This window comes from Portunus trituberculatus, chromosome 16 (genome assembly GCF_017591435.1).
Source record: "Portunus trituberculatus isolate SZX2019 chromosome 16, ASM1759143v1, whole genome shotgun sequence".
In the NCBI taxonomy this organism is placed as follows: Eukaryota; Metazoa; Arthropoda; class Malacostraca; order Decapoda; family Portunidae; genus Portunus; species Portunus trituberculatus.
In genome coordinates, this window is record NC_059270.1 from 14,177,986 (window position 1) to 14,193,625 (window position 15,640).

The 15,640-nt window shown below is 36.3% G+C and overlaps 1 long non-coding RNA gene across 1 annotated transcript; it reads right to left on the reverse strand.

The window, feature by feature from the left end:
- Window positions 1–2,673: 2,673 nt before the first annotated feature.
- LOC123504546 lies at window positions 2,674–14,200 on the reverse strand. Its single transcript, XR_006674863.1, has 3 exons — window positions 13,995–14,200; window positions 3,292–3,424; window positions 2,674–2,806 (listed from the first exon to the last, which is right to left on the reverse strand). It is a non-coding gene; the product is annotated as an uncharacterized LOC123504546 (long non-coding RNA).
- Between the last annotated feature and the right edge of the window lie 1,440 nt (window positions 14,201–15,640).

Here is a 15,640-nt window from a genome sequence, read left to right on the forward strand (position 1 = left end):
ATGATAGGAGTCCTCAAGAAAAAGAAAATTTAGTAAGAGAAATTTCAGCGATTAACGGAAAAAGTGGATAATGAAGAGTGTAATTATTTTTGGACTGAAAGAAAAAAAGGTGAGAAAGGAAGAAGAAAAGAACTATGAAAAGGACATGTTAAATATAGACCAAGAAGGGAAAAAGACGAAATGAAATCAGTAAAAGACCTACTAAAACATCTGAATGACGAGGATAGACAGAACTTAGAAGAGGAAGTAGAAGAAATCCATAGAATGGGACCATATCAAAAAGGAACAGTGAGACCAATTAAGATATTACTAAAATCACAAGAAGCAGCAGAAGTAGAAAAACAAAACTCAGAGAAACAGAAGGTTGCAAAAATTTATAAATTGATTAACGGAATGGATGAAGTGGATAATGAGAAACTGATCCTGAGAGAAGAATATGACTTTAGAAGCACAAGATCGCATAGTAAGAAACTAAGGAAGGGACGATGTCTGAGAGATGTTAAAAAATTTAGTTTCCCGCAAAGATGTGTTGAGACTTGGAACAGTTTGAGTGAGGAAGTGGTGTCAGCAAAGAGTGTAAATAGTTTTAAAGAAAAATTGGATAAGTGTAGATATGGAGACGGGACCACACGAGCATAAAGCCCAGGCCTTGTAAAACTACATCTAGGTAAATACAACTAGGTAAATACACACACACACACACACACACACACACACACACACACATGTTATTGTTCTTGTTCTTGTTCTTGTTACTATCGATGTTGCTTACGGATTATATAATGAATAAATATTTAGAGAGAGAGAGAGAGAGAGAGAGAGAGAGAGAGAGAGAGAGAGAGAGAGAGAGAGAGAGAGAGAGAGAGAGAGAGAGAGAGAGAGAGAGAGAGAGAGAGAGAGAGAGAGAACTACTACTACTACCATGACTACTACTACTACTACTACTACTACTACTACTACTACTACTACTACTACTACTACTACTATTACTACTACTACGTCATTACTACTACTACTACTACTACTACTACTACTACTACTATTACTGCTGCTGCTGCTTTTACTACTACTGCTGCTTTTACTACTACTGCTGCTACTACTACTATTACTACTACCACTACTACTATTGTTAGCAAAGACAACAGCAACAACAGCTACTACTATAACTGCTACTGCTGCCACTACTACTACTACTACTACTACTACTACTACTACTATTACGACTACTACTGTTACTACTACTACTAAAAACAGCAACAACAACAACAACAACAACAACAACAACAACAACTACTATTGCTAGAAGTAGTAGTAGTAGTAGTAGTCGTAATGCTATTACTATAACAACAACTACTACTACTACTACTACTACTACTACTACTACTACTACTACTACTACTACTACTACTACTACTACTACTACTACTACTAGTGCTGCTATTAGTACTGCTACTACTTTTAATAATAATAACAATAATATAACATCCTTATCATTACTCTCTCTCTCTCTCTCTCTCTCTCTCTCTCTCTCTCTCTCTCTCTCTCTCTCTCTCTCTCTCAGAATATATTTATTGTAAAACAGATAATAATGACAATTAATAATAATAATAAAAAATAATAATAATAATAATAATAATAATAATAATAATAATAATAATAATAATAATAATAATGATAAATAAAAAAAAATAATAATAAGTGATAATAATAATAATATTAAGAATAATAATAATAATAAAAATTATTATTATTATTATTATTATTATTACTATTATTATTATTATCATTACTATTATTATTATCATTTTTATTATTTTTTTTTATTTATCATTATTATTATTATTATTATTATTATTATTATTATTATTATTATTATCATTATTATTATTTTTATTATTATTATTAATTGTCATTATTATCTGTTTTACAATAAATATATTCTGAGAGAGAGAGAGAGAGAGAGAGAGAGAGAGAGAGAGAGAGAGAGAGAGAGAGAGAGAGAGAGAGAGTAGCAGTAATGATAATTAAGGATAGTTATATTATTGTTACTATTATTAGAAGTAGTAGCAGTACTAATAGCAGCACTAGTAGTTGTAATAATGACAAATAATAATAATAATAATAATAATAATAATAATAATAATATTATTATTATTATTATTATTATTATTATTATTATTATTATTATTATTATTATTATTATTATTATTATTATTATTTCAACTTTTAAAATTATTGTTATTATCATTTTTTATTATTATGTCCTGACGGTTTGGTACTCGGAAAGGCCATCCCTACCGCTCGCTCGAAGCAGCGAGAATCATTAGCCAGTGAATGGCTGGCTGATCCAACTGTATTGCTGCATCCAGCGATAGCAGAAGCTAGTGTGATAGCAGTTCGAATTAAAAAGAGAGAGAGAGAGAGAGAGAGAGAGAGAGAGAGAGAGAGATATGGAAGAGGCATGGGAGGGGGAATGTGGTGGAGGAGAGGAAGAAGAGGACTTAAAATACCTCCGCGTCAGAGGCAGCTCTAGTAAATCAACAGTTATCATGAAAAAAAAATAAATAAAATAATGACGTCATTTTTGTTAGAAGTATACGAGTAGGTCGGAAAACTGCTTCAGATATGGAATCATCTTTTTTGTACATATATGGTGAATCGAAGTTCATCAAATTTCCAATGTAACTCCTAGCTCTCATCAGTTAATTAAGGATCTACGACACTAAATCCTATTAAGGCTTTCAACTTCTAGTCTTACCTTGACACAGAATGAGGAAGAACACCACTTCATTGTTCTTGTCTTGGTCTGAGGTGTTTTTACGGGCAGCCATCATGAAAACAAGAAGTTGATTGGTTATGTCTAAAGTATTATACTGGTAATACCTGAGAGAGAGAGAGAGAGAGAGAGAGAGAGAGAGAGAGAGAGAGAGAGAGAGAGAGAGAGAGAGAGAGAGAGAGAGAGAGAGTTTGATTTTTAGAGCATAATTATTACATGAGTGTAGCAAGCAACCGTTCTTGCTATTTTGGAGAATAAAACCTTAAACAGTGACCCAATTTTCCCTTCAGGATAAGTTTGATCATGATAGACACCTTGCAGTCACCAGCAGCACAGTTATTGCATCGTTGTGATGAAGTTTGGGTTACTTATTGTTATATAAAACTGGAGCAAAGAATACAAAAAAAAAAAAAAAAAAAATATATATATATAAACATCTTAAAATACTTAGGAAACGTGTTTAAATTCTTAATCAAAGCAGCCAGACTGTTATGTACGTAGGAGTAGCCACACACCAGTACTGTCACGTGTGATGTGGGTGATGTCACTGCTGTTCAAGTCCAGGCCTGAGTGGGTCAACATCAGCAGCAGCAGAGCCGAGTAGAGTAGTGCGGTGAGCAGGTACACGATGGCGCCTCGCATCCTGGCCTGTCAAAAAAATAAAAATAAATAAAATAAATAAATAAATAAATAAATAAATAAAAAAATAATAATAAAAATAATAAAAAAAAACAGATAAACAAATAAATAAAAATAGATAAATAATAAATAAAAATAAGGAACACGCTGGAATTCAACGATGTAGATAGAGAAAAGAAGTTCCTAAAGGCGGGTTCACATGTGTCAATATGCGGCTGGAATTACCGGCCGCTTGGGTTTTCGACTGCATTTCGACATTTAATTTGACAACAATTGTGCATAGTCTTTTGTTGAGATGAACTGTAGGGCAACCAGCCGATACTTCCCAGCCGCTTTGTGTGAACGTGTTCCGGCTAGCAGAGCTTTGTTAATACTTCTAGCTGCTAGTATTTCCAGCCGCATGTTGACACGTGTGAACTCGTCTTGATGCAATATATCATAAAATCCACAGGGGATGGGAGTGGTGGGTGAGCTACGAGTATATTCTAAGTACCAACAACGGACCTTTCGATAGCCACATCTAAATACACTTAGCTATTTACTGTGCTTTTCTCCTAAATTGATTTTTTTTTTCAATAATTGATATGTATTTCATTAAGTGTTTCATTTTACTGGTAAAATGTAAACTACTTCAATTCAAACTATCTCTGGTCCATGCAGTGTTGAATAAGAGGCAACAGTAACACGAGAAAAATTGTTCCTTGCCTCGTCCCACACTGATGACTTCACCGCACGGCAAAGTGAAGCCGCAGCGAGGCAAATCATGGTTGGCCACACCGAACTGTGGGCTATATAGCCTACTGGTAAGGAACGTGCGTCAGCGGGATGCCTGACAACAGTCTTAGGGATGCTGCAGGAGCACTGTGTCTTTCTGTTAAGAGATGTCTCTCCCTGACGGTAGCAAAAGATGACGGCATAGCCTCTCCTCTTATCTTTCCTCCCTCGGAGGAAAGATTGTAGGAAAGATAAGGAGAGGCTATGACGTCACTATAGTGAAGCTGCTAAGCTCTGTCCTCTTTCCGGAAGCAACCCAAACATTGTGTTGCTGATGGTACTCGCAAGTGAATCAACAAGAGGAATGCGGACATTGCCAAACACGTTTCACCTCAATGTATAATGAAGGGAATGTAATGTGATCGCACGCAGAGAAGCTAATAGTAAACGTACCGGTACTCGTACGTGCGACATTCACCCATCTCAACACTTTGCAATTATGCCGGCTTGCTTGGCCTATGGCTGCACCAAAAGGATTGCCAATGGAGACATAACATGTCACCGGTAAAGTGTAAAGATTTCCGTGGCCAATCACCACCTGACATGCTACGAAACTGGGTTAGATTATGAGCGCGCCAATATATCGCGGGAGATTGCATGTCGAGTCGTTTCAAGAATTTCACTACAAGTTCATCTCCTGTGAGATCCACACGCAATTGATATACTTTAGAGCATTACTGAGTTATATATATATATATATATATATATATATATATATATATATATATATATATATATATATATATATATATAATCAGAAGAGCAGTACAAACTTACTATTAACTATAACAAGCGATGAATAATGCAACAAATCCTGGCGTGTCTTTATGTCAGACACCTCTGCTACAATATTCCTTTTTTGACTGACAGTTATGACTTACACAAGCAAATAGTAATCGTTACTAGAATATGAAGTTCTTATTGGCTTCATAGTTAATATTAATACAAAAGTAATTTCCCGAAACATTGAATATTTCTGCAAAAACTGTTGGAATAAGGAAGTCTTGAGTCCTAGGGAGTGAGACTATCATGGCTCCCTCTTAATCCCTCACTAACTTCGGTAACTCCTTAAAAATGAGTGGATGAGCGATACCGGAAGAGTCTTGCCTGAAAGAGCGGAGGAACGTGACTGGAATTTAATTTTGAGAGCGCTTGCCCACCTATGGAAATGGATGAGGAGAAATTTTGATAGCATTTCAGACTGAATAGCTCAGTTCTCTGAAGTTATATTATTCACTGAACAAAATATTGAGAAGCAAGCCACCAACTACAGGAAATCCATCAGTTCATGGTGAAGGACAGTGAGTGAGTGAGGGAGAGTTAAGCAGTCAGGTTACTGTGTGTGGCCTCTGGAAACGAGAGCACAAAGGCGGAAGTCCCAAGGGGGACAAGTCATCGACGCTATGGCCGGAAAAATCGCCTGTCCGGCGATCTTGGAATCGGTGCGAACAGTGTGGCCGGTATGCGTCACACAGTTTTGCATCCGGTGTAAATACACCTATTAGAAATATAATGAGACATTTTTAAGCCATGTAGCTTCTCACCGCATGCGTCGGGTATCTCTCCTGTGTAAAACGATCTTTATACCAAGGGTGTTCGCTCTCTTTAACTCTGTATATGGGAACATACCTCTTTATCCCCTCACTGTAATATCTAGGAACATTTCATACTACTCTTGCACTGTTTTGCCCTATATGGCTTCTTTCCAATAAATACTACCAAAGTACTTAATCCTTCAAAATTTGTCATGAAGTGATATAATTTTCTTTGCTTGTGTCTTTCATTACATTTCAAAATTCCCTGATATTCTGAGTCAACTCCTAGAACCACAGGATCGCTTTTTTTTTTTTCTCATCAGGCTATTTTATTTGATGGTGTGTGTGTGTGTGTGTGTGTGTGTGTGTGTGTGTGTGTGTGTGTGTGTGTGTGTTTGAAAGGGAGGATAAATAATGATACATGTTCTGATAGCTTAACTATTAACATTAATGATGATATGACAATAATGACACTAATAACAATAATGATGATGATAATAAAAAAAATAATCAAAAATAATAACAAAATGATATAATAACAGTAATAATTTCTAGGTAAATATTTTTTTCTTTATTCAACTTTCATAGTGAAAGGAAGAGAAGAAATGTGGAAGAAAGGGAGCGAAAGAATAGGAAAAAGAGATCAGGAAGGAAAAAAATATGGAAGAAAGAGAGGAACAACCGGGAAGAAATTAGAGATGAGACGAAAGATCACAAGGAAAAGATGTGGAAGACAAGAGCAACAACCGGGAGAAAGAGGAGAGCAGAAAGGATCGTAAGGGGAAGGACTGAAAACTTGTACAAATATTACCTTAACATTCCCTATCAAACTGGAGATAATTCATTCTTTCTTTAGGTATAACGTGTTGCAGACCTCGCAATTTAAATGACTCGACACAAAATTTTATTCCGGATTTTTGTCACATCTAAAACAACTACTTAATTATATTCTATGTTTTTTTTTTTTTTTTTGCTTTGATACGTGGCTTATAATCATTAGGCTACAATAAATGTTACATCCAGATATTTTACAAAAGATATGTCGCATGTCTCTCATCACATAATGACAGGACAGTTAAGGCCACCCAAATCCTGTTTGACCTTTGTGAATAATTTTAAATATTTATCAGTGACAAAACAAGTGCGTTACAATCATATTAAGTGTTGAATTCTGGCCAGTCTTTATAAAAAGCGAAAAGCTTATGATCTTGGTCTGATTGGTAAGGTGTCGGAACTCTTAATTTTTTTCTATAAAATTTCATCATCTCAAATCGGAATGCATTTCATGCAAGTTTTAGAAATTTTTCTAATTATATATGTCATTCTCTTAGCGAGAGCATGATCAAGTAATGAGAAGTTTATGAAAAATGCAAAAGTGTCGTCTTTTCCTTCAAAATCTGGGACGGAATTGTATTCATAAATACAATGCGGGTTGTGGAGGGAAGGATAAATTCCTAGAGAGGACGTGGTAGTAAAAGGCTAAGAACCATTGTGCTAGACTGACCACAGCTGTAGGTTGCGCCATTCTCACATGCATGGACTGATTGCTATTATTGTGGCTATGCAGACTTTCCAGCATGATGACAGCGCTGTTTGAATCTTAAAAAAAATCGCTTGCCGTTATTTCTGTAGGCAGATATCTTGAGAAAACAAATACTATTGCTGTTGTAGTGTGGCTATGGTTGTTAGGATTATTTGGGATACTATAGTTATTGTTTTGGTTAATACTAGATATTATCACCATTAAAATTACCATTTTTGTTGCATTCACTAGTGGCGCCAGGAAATTTTCATTTGGAGGACTGAGGGGAAGGCTTGCTTAAAGTGTTGAGAGGCTTCACAAAATATCAAAGTGAAGTATTAGTGTTAAATTGCTATATGCACAAACACTTAAGATACCTTGCGGATACTTGTACTCTTTGTAAATGCAGTATTAACGTATATAATTATTTTTTTATTTCCTCTAAAATTCTTCCCACGGAATGACAAAATCAAAAAAATCTAGAGTAACGTATGTTCAACATTTATTACCATTAAGGTAAAAGCCACTCTATCAAAAGAAATGAAATATAAAGACATGTGATGTATGATGAAAATTGTGAGATTGATTTTAATGTCGAAGTGTTTACAAGCTACATAGATTTCTATGTTAGTATGGTGGTACCCATCAAGGAAGTTAAAACATATCCGAACAACAAACTATGAGATCTAAAAAAATTGTTAAACGAAAAGAAAGTAGCTTTGTCATCTGGTAATAGGAATGTAAGTAAGAATGTACAGAAGGAGTTAAATGTTAAAATCAAGCATGTTAAATTGATGTATAAAAATAAAGTTGGACATTTATTTCGTACAAATAAGACTAAAGATGCATGGAATGGGCTTAAACACCTTTGTGGCTATCAAACTAAAAACTCTATACCTGACCCAGATAACATAGTTGAGTACGTAAATGAACTAAATCGTTTTTATGCTAGGTTTGATGACAAAAAAATTTCAAAGGAATGTTTTGATGTGTTAAGAAATATAAATAGTGCAAATGATCCACCTATCATGATCTCTAAGATGACATATTTTTATCATTAAAAAGAGTTAAGACTGGTAAATCAGTTGGTCCGGATAACATTGGTGCAAATGTATTGAAATTTTGCTGTCAACAATTGATTAAGCCTTTACATGTTCTATTTCAAGCCTCACTCAATCAGTGTTAAGTTCCATTATTGTGGAAAATCTCAGAAATAATACAAGTCCCTAAGATAAAGCAACCTGTTTTAATGAATGACCTAAGACCTGTTGCTCTCACATCATTAGTGATGAAATATTTTTAAGATAGTTAAAAATTTTTTATGTAAATATGTTGATCCACTCAGGAATAGTATGCAGTTTGTCTATTGTAAGGGAAGATGTGTAGAGGATGCCACTACATTATTATAACACCAAGTGACGCAACACCTTGACACGACAAGATCAAATACTTATGCAAGAATCTTATTGATTGATTTTAGTAGTGCGTTCAATACCATACAACCACACATCTTGTTGAATAAACTCCTCTCTATGAATGTTAACAGTAGACTAATCTACTGGATTTATAGCTATCTAACAGAAAGACCTCAATTTGTTAAACTAAAAAATGTTAGATCAGATATTTTTGTTACAAACACTGGTGCCCCGCAGGGCTGTGTTCTTTCACCCCTTTTATTTTCTCTCTATACCAATGATTGCATTAGTGAATATGAAAACTATTCAGTAATTAAATACGCTGATGACACTGTGATCATTGGAAAAATAACAGATGGTAATGAAAGTGAATACCGTTCTCAAGTAAATAATTTTGTTAAATGGTGTGATGATAATTATTTGAATTTAAATGTAAAAAAGACAAAGGAAATGTTAATCGATTTTCGTAAGAGGAAGAGGTGTACTCAAAATCTTGTAATTAAAGAGGAACAGGTAGAAATTGTACATGATTGTAAATATTTAGGGGGTGCAAATTGATGATAAAATAACTGGTGATGTAAACACAAAAAAAGGTGTATGGCAAATGTATGCAGAGAATTCACTTTCTGAGAATTTTAAGAAATCTAAAAGTTGAAAATACTATTCTTGCTATGTTCTATAAGTCTGTTATTGAGTCAACTCTATGTTTTGGTTTAACAACGCTGTATGGGTGCTTAACTGTAAAAACAAGAAGAAACTCAAAAAGGTTGTGAGAATTGCTGGTAAATTGGGTGTAAAGGTAACAACACTAGATGACCTATATTCTAGAAATGTATTGTGTACAACTAGGAAAATAATGAACGACAATACCCATCCTCTCAATGATAACTACGTGTTCTTAAGATCTGGAAAAAGATTGGGTTTGCCTTCACAGAAAACATCTAGATATAAAAATTCATTTGTACCAGTTAGCATTAAATTGTATAATTCTGTCCATGCAAAAGGTAAAGTCATTGCTTCCATTGTGATTTCGATTCTGATGCATGATAAATTTACAGCATGGTGTTTTTAAAATAGTGTAGTGTATATAGTTTTAGTCTTGGACCTTACCTTGTCACAGATATTTTATTGTGTGTTGTACTGTATGTGTCTTGTAACTGTAACTTTGAATGATCTGGATCCACAAAGAGTTTCAATGCGTGTGTATCATTACAAATTGACTAAACAAAGTATTTATTATTATTACTATTATTATTATTATTATTATTATTATTATTATTATTATTGTTATTAAGCACGAAGTTAACATGGCAGAAAATAATTATTTCATAGAAGTCAATACAATCTAAGGAAGCATAGTAGAAATTAGAGCATAGCAAACAACCCAAGAACTTTAAATCAAGATGTTACTTTAAAATTATGCGCCTGTTCTGGTGATTGGCAGCAAATGTGTCTATAATCGCATCAATGTTCAACTGTTTGGCCTTCCTAGAACTATTTAATATTACAGCAAGGTTAGCAATATTGGAGGGGCTGAAAGGGTGCTAAGCTCATTATTGAGGCTCAAACCGCCCTAAACACCCCAGTTAGCGCCGCCAATGGTTGTATTCATCCTCCTCCTATTAATACTACCAGTACCACCATCACCACTACTACTCCTCTAACAACAACAACAACAACAACCACAACTAGAACCAGTATTACTATCATTACCATCATTGTTGTTGTTCTTCAGAGACCGTTTTTAATTCACTATCGTCAGTTTCTGCTATTACACTATAACTGATTGCGCACGCACGCACGCACACACACACACACACACACACACACACACACACACACACACACACACACATATTGATAGGAAATTTCAACTGTAAGGAGGTAGACTGGGAAAATTATGAAAGTGGTATGGGAGAAGATGCCTGGGGAGATAGATTCCTGAACCTAATGATAGATAATTTGATGGTCCAAAGAGTAAAGGAAAACACAAGATTCAGAGGAAACGATGAGCCGGCAAGATTAGACCTAGTTTTTACAAGGGATATACCAATTAACGATGATATAAGATACAAGTGCCCATTGGGAAAGAGTGACCATGTAATATTAGAGATGGATATAGAACTATTTTAAAAACGTAAACTGGGAGGAGATGGAAAACTCATTAACGGTTCAAGAGAAATATAACTTATTTTTGGAAATATACAAAACTGGGGTCAGGGAATATGTTCCGAAATATAGACCTAAAGAAGAAGGAAAGAAAGATTGGTTTAATGCAAGATGTGCTAGGGCAAAGGAGAAACGAGATGGAGCATGGAAAAGGTGGAGAAGAAACAGAAATCCAGAAAATAAGGAAAACTTCAAAACAGCAAGAAATGAATATGCTAAGGTGAGAAAGGAAGAAGAAAAGAACTATGAAAAGGACATTGTCGAAAAATGTAAGGAACAACCAAAATTGTTCTACAGATTCATAAATGGAAAAATAAGACAAAAAGAAACAATAGAAAGGTTAAAAGGAGAAAACGGAATGGTGGAAGACCCAAAAGTATGGCAGAACTGTTAAATAGTAAATTTCATGAGGTCTTTACTAAGGAATCCAAATTTGAAAGACCACAGGGTAATAGAGAGACTGTCTATATGAAAGAGATTAAAGTAACCAAGCTTGAAATAAAAAGTTGATGACGGAATTGGATGAGGAAAAGGCAATGGGACCGGATGAAGTCTCAGGCAGAATACTGAAAGAATGTAGGGAAGAACTAGCAAGTCCAATATACAACATCATAAAATGCTCAATAGAAAATGGAACAGTGCCAGTGGAGTGGAAAAGAGCTGAGGTGGTTCCCATATATAAGAGCGGAAGGAAGGAAGAACCTTTAAATTACAGACCGGTATCACTAACTAGTGTAATATGCAAGATGTGTGAAAAGTAATAAAGAAGCAATGGATCGAGTTTCTTGAAGACAACAAAATATTATCAAATAGCCAATTTGGTTTTAGAAAAGGTCGGTCATGTGTGACAAATTTATTGAGTTTCTACTCTAGAATAGTTGATAAAGTACAAGAGAGAGGGATGGGTTGACTGTATTTATTTAGATCTAAAAAAGGCTTTTGATAAAGTGCCACATGAAAGATTACTATGGAAGTTAGAGGAGAAGGGTGGCTTAAAAGGAAGCACATTGAGATGGATGAAGAATTACTTAAGGGGGAGAGAAATAAGGACGATAGTTAAAGATATGAAGTCCAAGTGGAGAACAGTAGACAGCGGAGTGCCACAGGGGTCAGTATTGGCACCAATACTTTTTCTCGTATATATAAATGACATGCCAGAGGGAGTGAACAGCTACATAAATCTGTTTGCGGACGATGCGAAACTGTGCAGAGTCATTAAACAAAAAGAGGATTGTGAAATACTACAGGAAGACTTAAACAAGATCTGGAAATGGAGCAAAAAATGGGAGATGGAATTCAATGTGGACAAAAGCCATGTCATGGAAATGGGAAAAGTGAAAGACGACCAGTGGGAATCTATAAGATGGGAGATGGAGTAGAACTAGAAAAAGTAAAAAAGGAAAAGGACTTGGGAGTGACAATGGAAGAAAATAATCAACCGGTTAGCCATATTGATAGAATTTTCAGAGAGACGTATAATTTGCTAAGGAATATTGGAGTAGCATTTCACTATATGGACAAGGAAATGATGAAGAAATTGATAAGTACTAAAATAAGACCTAGATTGGAATATGCAGGAGTTGTGTGGACTCCCCATAAAAGAAACACATAAGAAAATTAGAGAGACTACAAAAATGGCTACAAGAATGGTTCCAGAATTTAAAGGGATGGCATATGAGGAGAGACTAAAGGCAATGGATCTACCAACCTTGGAGCAGAGAAGAGAGAGAGGATCTGATACAAGTTTATAAATTGATTAACGGAATGGATGAAGTGGATAATGAGAAACTGATCCTGAGAGAAGAATATGACTTTAGAAGCACAAGATCGCATAGTAAGAAACTAAGGAAGGGACGATGTCTGAGAGATGTTAAAAAATTTAGTTTCCCGCAAAGATGTGTTGAGACTTGGAACAGTTTGAGTGAGGAAGTGGTATCAGCAAAGAGTGTACATAGTTTTAAAGAAAAATTGGATAAGTGTAGATATGGAGACGGGACCACACGAGCATAAAGCCCAGGCCCTGTAAAACTACAACTAGGTAAATACAACTAGGTAAATACACACACCGCGTAGTGTAGTGGTTAGCACGCTCGACTCACAATCAAGAGGCCCGGGTTCGAGTCCCGGTAAGCGGCGAGGCAAATGGGCAAGCCTCTTAATGTGTGGGGTGTGTTCACCTAGCAGTAAATAGGTACGGGATGTAACTCGAGGGGTTGTGGCCTCGCTTTCCCGGTGTGTGGTGTGTGTTGATGTGGTCTCAGTCCTACCCGAAGATCGGTCTATGAGCTCTGAGCTCGCTCCGTACTGGGGAAGACTGGCTGGGTGACCAGCAGGCGACCGAGGAGGAGGAGGTGAATTACACACACACACACACACGCATTCGAGCCTGGCTGTAGATAGAGATAAAATGATAGATGCGTAGGAGGAGTAAACGGGGACCTGTGTGTGTGTGTGTGTGTGTGTGTGTGTTTCACTGTTTGATTTGCTGCAATCTCTGACGAGACAGCCAGACGTTACCCTACGGAACGAGCTCAGAGCTCATTATTTCCGATCTTCGGATAGGCCTGAGACCAGGCACACACCACACACCGGGACAACAAGGTCACAACTCCTCGATTTACATCCCGTACCTACTCACTGCTAGGTGAACAGGGGCTATACGTGAAAGGAGGCACACCCGCGCGCACACACGCACACACACGCACACACACGCACACACACACACACACACACATGGAAGGGCGAGTTGGGACAGACTGGTGGCCCAGTATGGGTGAGGGTATTAACCGAGACACTCATAAGCGGTAGGAAGAGAGGGACATGATCTCTCTCTCTCTCTCTCTCTCTCTCTCTCTCTCCAAATCTAAAGCCATAAAAATGCAATCACATATAACAATTTGTAATCTCGTTACATTTGTTAATTGAATGTAGCAGAAACGCGGGGCAAGAGCAGCCGATACCCCAAGTACCATGTAAGGCTGGATTCACTATAAAAATGATGTCATAGTATGGAAACAAAATAATAATTGTGGGGAAAGAAACGATACCTTCTAATAATCGTAATATGTGAACCTATTAGTACTATATACTAACCACACCAAATTGCTTGTTAACTCAGTTCGTTACGGAACACACACACACACACACACACACACACTACTTACCCGGCGGAAACAAAAGGGCTTCATGATTCAAACATTCGATGGTCAATCTTTCACTGCACTATCACTTCATAAGACTGAGTAGCATCCACAAAGCCAAACGTGATCATGAACTCCAGGCACCTTACAATAAAAGCAACGCCGGGCCAGGCAGCAACCGCACCACTACCTTCACCTCTGCTGTCTCTGGCTTCACTGACCCCATTCTCGTTCCTTCCTTCCTGTCTTGCTCCTTCCATTCCTCCTTGCATCCCACAAACCTCCTTTAGATCTAATGCTTCCAGTAATTACCATAAGATAATATTCTTACACATTCCGTTGTAAAATCATGAGTGACTTCATCGTTGTACATTCCTGTATTCTTACTAAATTGAAAAGTTCTACAAACTAGAAAAGATGGTCAAGCGGCACCAAATATTTAACGGAACTTTTTTGTTATTCATAATTTGCCAGGTACGCTAGAAAGCAGTGTTTGTTTAAGTGATAAGAAACGGATCTGCTATTTGTTTAAGTTTGTAGAGGAATCTCGTGGGAAGTTTCGGGTCATCTCCACCATCACAGGTTCACTGTCACCGGTCACAGTACATTCACCCCTTCCACTCCCACTTCCCGTTGTCGTCTGCCTCCCACTCTTCCCCGACGTTACTAACTTGTAGATACATACACAGAGATATTCATTTGTACCATTACTGAATAAATGTCATAGCTGTAAATCTTACATGCAAGTTGCAGTACATGGAACAGTAAATCCTGACTCAATAGCGGGTCTCGAGACATAACGGTACTCAACCACATACCTGAGAACAGAAGAAAACAAGTCTCTTATCACCGGTAACTCCAATAAATTGGAATAGAAAAAAATAATGACAAGATTGACAGGACATACTGACGATTATCATATTCTATTGATCTTTTTCATTCATAATATTGTTCTTCTCTAATTAGAACGTTCAAAGGTGTGTTAAGGGCAAAAATATAATAGGCTATGCGTTTTCAACATTAAAGCTAGATCTAATGAAGGACTCATTCGCAAGACTTTCCATAATGATAATGATAATAATAACAATAATGAAAATAAGGATAATAATAATAGTAATAATGATAATAGTAGTAGTAGTAGTAGTAGTAGTAGTAGTAGTAGTAGTAGTAGTAGTAGTAGTAGTAGTAGTAGTAGTAGTAGCAGTAATAATAATAATAATAATAATAATAATAATAATAATAATAATAATAATAATAATAATAATAATAACAATAATAATTATATATCAGGTGAAGCAATCCTCCAAGGGGTGCCCCAGACAAGGCACCACACACCAGCTCCTACATCATTCACATCTACCCCTTCGGCTTTTAGTAGAAATGGGTAGTCTCGTGGACCACCCTACTGCACCTTGAAATAGTTATAAAAATTCGATGTTTCTTTCTCATTTCTAGAGCTAATTGCACACCTAAGATGCAACAATATCCGGCAAAACAGTAGCTATACCTTACCTTTAAAAAACACCTAACTTGTTCTCTTACCGGTGTAGCAAGAAAAATTTCCCCTCTGACTGTTGTTCTCCCCGGGAAAATAGCCTAGGTTAAATACTGCTCCCCCCTCCCTTTGAAAATTGGTCTGGGCTGTTTTTCCCCGTGGTGGGTAAAACAGA